This window comes from Saccopteryx bilineata, chromosome 3 (genome assembly GCF_036850765.1).
Source record: "Saccopteryx bilineata isolate mSacBil1 chromosome 3, mSacBil1_pri_phased_curated, whole genome shotgun sequence".
NCBI classification, from domain to species: Eukaryota; Metazoa; Chordata; class Mammalia; order Chiroptera; family Emballonuridae; genus Saccopteryx; species Saccopteryx bilineata.
The window spans coordinates 274,988,039-274,994,464 of NC_089492.1; the positions used below are offsets into that span (position 1 = coordinate 274,988,039).

General features: G+C 42.5%; 1 long non-coding RNA gene across 1 annotated transcript; it reads left to right on the forward strand.

Annotated features, from left to right (window-relative positions):
* The first annotated feature begins 39 nt into the window (after nucleotides 1-39).
* Nucleotides 40-4,441, forward strand: LOC136331496 (uncharacterized). The gene is made up of 3 exons (XR_010730490.1): nucleotides 40-203; nucleotides 656-1,183; nucleotides 3,378-4,441. It is a non-coding gene; the product is annotated as an uncharacterized lncRNA (long non-coding RNA).
* Nucleotides 4,442-6,426: the final 1,985 nt, after the last annotated feature.

Below are 6,426 nucleotides of genomic sequence, written 5' to 3' on the forward strand. Positions count from 1 at the left end.
AGGGAGGTAGGGCCAGAGGGGGCCACGCCCGTCACGCCGACGTCCCTGCGCATGCTCTGGGCGCTCGGCGGAGTTAGCTTCGGGACGTCGGAAGTAGTAATTTGGTTACACGTTTCAGCGTTGTATGTGGAAAGTAGCTCTTTGTCCTAAGGTTTCGAAAGGGAAATGTCTGTTGGGGTTTTGTATCCGTCCTGAGTGACGTGGTAAGTTTTCTAGTGTTACAGTCAGTCCCACAGTTATCTCAGGTGTAGTTGGCAGGAAAAGTTCCCGGGCCCGCGTGGTACAAAAGATGGGTCCAGGTTTGCGGCTCCGCACAACTTCTCTATTGTGGTGTTTTGACTTATTTATTTTTCCGAGCCTGGCCCCGCCCTCGCCATATCTCCTCTAAGAGGAGCTATTTCAGAGTATGAAATTGTGTGACTTTAAGTTTCACTTTGAATATTGTGACTATGTTTTCTAAGTCGCTCGCTCGAAGTGGGGAAGTCCCGGTTCACCGTGCGGGGTACTGTGTGCGTCCCTAATCCCGGTGCCGTGAGCTATTTATGGGATTTGGCCTTTTCCCCCCTTTGCTTTAAGGCAGGGTTTCTCAGCCTAGGCACTACTGACATTTTGGGCCAAATAGTTCTGTTCATGGGGGCTGTCTTGTGCACTGTAGGGTAATTGTGTGCATATCCGGCCTCTGCTCACTGGATGCCAATGTTATTCCCAAAGTTGTGACAACTGAAAATGTCTCCATACTGCCAAATACCATCCCCCTGGAAAATCTTCAGGGTTAAAACCAATGTTAATAGATGATGGAAGTTTTGGAGAATGGACCCTTTTCAAAAGCCTGAAGCAATGATGCCTTAGCTACTTGAAGGACTTGTGACCGGCTGGTCTCCTCGGGAATCCCCTCGAGAAGCTCTCAGTCCTGTTCTAGCGTCTTCTGTTGGAGGTCGTCCCGGTGTCGGAACTGGTCTCGTTTCAGAAGGCACCACTAGAGAAAACCTACGCACCACTTAAGATTTTACTCGCGTTGTCCGTCTTGACCCCGCAGCAGGTCAGGCTCTCTCAGAAGGTATAAGAGAAGGGCCTATGCGATCAGGCGGCGGCGACAGTACTAGGTTTTCACCCTACGGTGTGCGGGGGAAAGAACACAACAGTTGGAGGAAGGGGTCCAGGAAGAAGTCTCGGAGTAGAAAAGGTGGGTTGGTCATTTGTAGTGAAAAAAGATATGCCTGACCTGTGGTGGCGCAGTGGATAAAGCGCCGACCTGGAAATGCCGGGGTCGCCGGTTCGAAACCCTGGGCTTGCCTGGTCAAGGCACATATGGGAGTTGATGCTTCCAGCTCCTCCCCCTTCTCTCTCTCGGTCTCTCCTCTCTCTCCCTCTCTGTCTCTCTCTTCTCTCTCCTCTCTAAAAATGAATAAATTAAAAAAAATTTTAAAAAAAGAGGTATACAGGTTCACTATTTTTTTTTTTATACATGTAGAGAGACCGTGTATAAGTAAGCTAGGAAACCAATGTTGGATCTTTTAATTTCTTTGATTTCCTTAAAGGCATGAACTCTCTGTAGTTTTGGGAGGCATTAAGTGACTAGAAGACAAAACTATACAATATAATCTATAGCATATTTTTAAATGGACATCACTTAAATTTTTTTAATTTATTGATTTGAGAGAGAGAGGAAGGGGGTAGAGAGAGAGAGAGAAACATCGATTTGTTGTTCCGCTTATTTATACATTCACTAGTTGACTTCTGCATGTACCCTGACCAGGGATCCCAAACCCACAACCTTAGTGCTGGAGAAGATGGTCTCACTGAGCTTTGGATCAGGGCATAAATGGACATCATTCTTACCTTTCAGGGTTAATTGTGAGGGTTAAATGGCTCAGGGTGGAGGAATCTATTGCAGGAAATTCTTCTTTTTTTTCAATTAAGTGAGAGGTGGGGAGGCAGAGAGACTTTCTTGTCCATGGGGCAAGCTCCATACCTCCCAGTCCTTTGCCCATCTGGGGCTGTAGCTCTGTTGCTCAGCAACTGAACTGTTTTACCACCTGAGGGGAGGCCATGGAGCCATCCTCAGTAATGGGGGCCAACTTGCTGGAACCATGGCTTTGGGAGAAGAAGAGATGAGGGGAGGAGAAGTGGGGGAGTGAGGAAGCAGAAGGTCGCTTCTCCTGTGTGCCCTCACTAGGAATTGAACCTGGGACATCCACAGGTGGGGCCAATGCTCTACCACTGAGCAACCCAGCCAGGACTATTGCAGGAAATATTTAATGGAACATTTTTACTTTTATTTTATTGATTATTTTAGAGAGACAAAGAGAAGAAGGAAGAGAGTGAGAGAGACAGACTGAAAAGCATTTGTTTGTTATTCCACTTAGTTGTACATTCATTGAATGCTTCCCATATATTCCCTGACCTGGGATTGAACCCACAACCTTGGCATATCAGGGCCATGCTCTAACTGATTGAGCTAACCTGCCAAGGCCTAGGACCTTTTTTAATGGCAATTAGTGACTTAACATTAGATTACCAGCTCTGAGCATCATTTAACAAATCTTAGCTTCAGCTTCTAAGAAGTTAACTAATGACTCTGGGAGGAGGAGTATTAACTTTTTCTGTTTTCTCTCTCCACCCTTTCTAGTATAAAGTTTATACATTTACTTGAATTAACAAGATTATCAAGTGTTTTTTAAACATAGGTGGGCATTTTTATTTTTTTTAGCAAGAGAGACAGAGAGAGGGACAGATAGGGACAGACAGACAGGAAGGGAGAGAGATGAGAAGCATTAGTTCTTTATTGCCACACCTTAGTTCCTTAGCTGTTCATTGATTGCTTTCTCATATGTGCCATGGGGGGGGGGGTAGAGCTGTGCCAGTGACCCCTTGCTCAAGCCAGCGACCTTGGGCTTTAAGCCAGCAACTTTTGGGCTCAAGCCAGCAACCATGGGGTCATATCTGTGATCCCACACTCGAGCTGACAACCCCACGCTTAAGCTGGAAATCTTGGGGTTTTGAACCTGGGTCTTCAGCACCCCAGGCCGACGTTCTATCCACTGCACCACTGCCTGGTCAGGTTAGGTGGACATCTTTAACATTTTATTTTGTTTTTATTTTATTTATTCATTTTAGAGAGGAGAGAGAGAGAGAGACAGGGGGGAGGAGCTGGAGGCATCAACTCCCATATGTGCCTTGACCAGGCAAGCCCAGGGTTTCGAACCGGCGACCTTAGCATTTCCAGGTCGCCGCCTTAATCCACTGCGCCACCACAGGTCAGGCTAGGTGGACATCTTTATATTGCTATTATAATAAAGTGTATGCTTAGTTTGTCATTCTTATTCTTTTTGAAATATGCTGTAGAATTAATGTATGTTTATTTTTGTCCTTTGTAGATAAAATGGAACTATTAGAAATAACAAAGGCAGCACACCTAAATTGTTAGGAATAGCCAAACCTTGATTTGCCAGCTAATCTCAGGACTCAGGACTGTTCCTGTAGCTAAAGAAACTGTGAAGGAGCTGTACTAAATGCTGAAAAGTTTGAGGTAAGCCTGATTTATCCAAACAAAACTTCCAAGAAAATTACTGCCAGAAAGAGCTGATTAACCATTTTTATTTGATTTATCTTAGACTACTCTTTTCAGAAAATCTAGCAAAATATAATTGCTAAAGTCAAAGTAGCAGATCTGAAAACATGTTCATGAGAATGGGAGAGTAATGAACTTTATTTTTGGTGACTAACCACATGCAGCTGGGACTATCCCTAAGAGTTTCATGTTCAAGAAACCCCTCCTGCCTGACTGGGCAGTGCTGCAGTGGTGCAGTGGATAGAGCGTCGGACTGGGATGTGGAAGACCCAGGTTCGAGACCCCGAGGTCACCAGCTTGAGCGAGGGGTTACTCGGTCTGCTGAAGGCCCGTGGTCAAGGCACGTATGAGAAGGCAATCAATGAACAACTAAGGTGTCACAACACGCAATGAAAAACTAATGATTGATGCTTCTCATCTCTCTGTTCCTGTCTCTCTGTCCCTGTCTATCCCTCTCTCTGACTCTCTCTCTGTCTCTGTAAAATAAAATAAAATAAAATAAAATAAATTTTTAAATTAAAAAAAAAGGAAAAAAAGAAACCCCTCCTGGGGCGAAAAAAGTCCTAGTTTTCAGCAACGAGTGCCAAAGATTGGGGTGGGGGGAATGACCAAAAAAAACCCATAATGCCTGACCTGTGGTGGCGCAGTGGATAAAGTGTCGACCTGGAAATGCTGAGGTCGCCGGTTCGAAACCCTGGGCTTGCCTGGTCAAGGCACATATGGGAGTTGATGCTTCCTGCTCCTCCCCCCTTCTCTCTCTCTCTCTCCTCTCTCTCTCTCTCTCTCTCTCTCCCTCCCTCTCTCTCTCCTTTCTAAAATGAATAAATAAAATAAAAATAAAAAATAAAAAAAAGAAATGTTTAAAAAAAAACCATAATATGACCACTGGAAAAAAATGCTGAAGACAACACCATTTGAAATGATTGTCTGCCTTCTGTTGACCACTAATATTGGCAACTGTGACTTGTGGTTCATAGTAATGGATTCATTGTAGCATTCTCTCAGAGCAATTTAAGTTCTAATAATGAGTGTTACCAGCCCAATTAACTGTTGTGCTTTCTAAGGAGAGAATGCTAGTTTAATTTTAACTTTGTGAATATTGTGACCATGTATTCTAAGAGTTCAGATAATGAAAATGAGAGTGAGTACAATACTAACAGCAGCATGAGTCAGACAATACCGGAAAAAAAAGACTAAACAGCTGTGTTATTTTAATGACAGACGGAAGGACACATACAGAACAGAGCATATTGCACAATATGCAGAAAAGAATTTGGGGTTGGACATGGTGGGAAAGGGGATATGAAAACACATTTGGAGACTGAATCCCACAAGTCTGGGTTGAGACAAGCAAGTACTTTTGAATCAATTCAGAGTGTTTCGGTTTCCCAAAAGGACACCAATGCTCAATCAAAATTAGCAGCCGCTGAATTGGCTTGGGCATACCACACAAATGAACATGTGCTATCATATCGCTCTCTTGCTTGCTCAATGAGACTGAGTAAAATTACATTTCCTGTTTCGGAGTCTCACCAGAGACCAACCCTATCAGCACCTGGATCTTGGACTTCCAGCCTCTAGAACTGTGAAAAAAGAAATTCCTGATGTTCAAGCTACCTAGTCTGATTTCAATCATTGTGAGTGGTATCACCTTGGAAGGACAATGAGCAATGAGGGATGGATGGATGGACACATACACACACCTGTGTTTCAGGGGTGGCTTTAAGTTCATTATATACTTCAGGGGAGGAAAATCTATGAAATAAAATTGTATTTCAAGGAAAGAACAAAAAGAATTGTATTTTATTTTAAAATAATCAATAGATTAGTTCTCTTTCATTCAAATAATGTTTATTTAAAAGTCCTGGAAAGCCTGACCTGTGGTGGTGCAGTGGATAAAGCATCGACCTGGAAATGCTGAGGTCGCTGGTTCGAAATCCTGGGCTTGCCTGGTCAAGGCACATATGGGAGTTGATGCTTCCAGCTCCTCCCCCCTTCTCTCTCTCTGTTTCTCTCCCTCTCTCTCTCCTCTCTAAAAATGAATAAATAAATAAAAAATAAATAAAATAAAATAAAAGTCCTGGAAAAATAAATGTATAATCATTTTACATGTCCAACTACATTATATAACTAAAATCTTGGTAATTTAGTAACTTGTTCATTTTTTAAAGTATTATGGAAACAAAAAGAGCCCTGGCTGCATAACTCAGTTGGTTAGAGCATTATCCCAAATCACAGAGGTTGCCAGTTCAATTCCCAGTCAGGGCACATACAGGAAGATCATTGTTCCTGTCTCTCTCTGCTCTTACTTTCCTTCTCACTAAAATCAATCAATAAAAATATTTTAAAAAGGAAATGAAAGGATACCATTTTTTAAACAAAGAAACAAAAAGAACCATGGCTTGTCAGAATTTTTAGTGAAAATAATACTTTGGCCAGACAAGATACTCTACAATTAACAACCTACATATAGCCATACTCAGTGACTAAATTGTGTTTGATTTTCCTAAGCAATCGAGCTTACATTTCGATCATATATCTATTAAGAATTATGTAAGAAAGCCTCATATTCATTTTCCATATTCTGTTTGGCAAGAGAACCATGACAAACTGAGCAATAAAAAAGAAAAATATAATCCTTGGATGCATTTGTAGTCAATGAAGAGCATTTAAACACTGCCACACACTGTCCATCTGCGTGTCCTGCAGTCAAGTGACAGCGTGGTTCTACCCTTGGTCTCAATGGAAGAATGAATCACAAGCACTATTCACAGAACTATTACTTCTTTGAACCACACCAAATGATCTTCAAAAAGGGAAGTATAAAAATCTTAAGACTCTAGCCTAACCAGGCG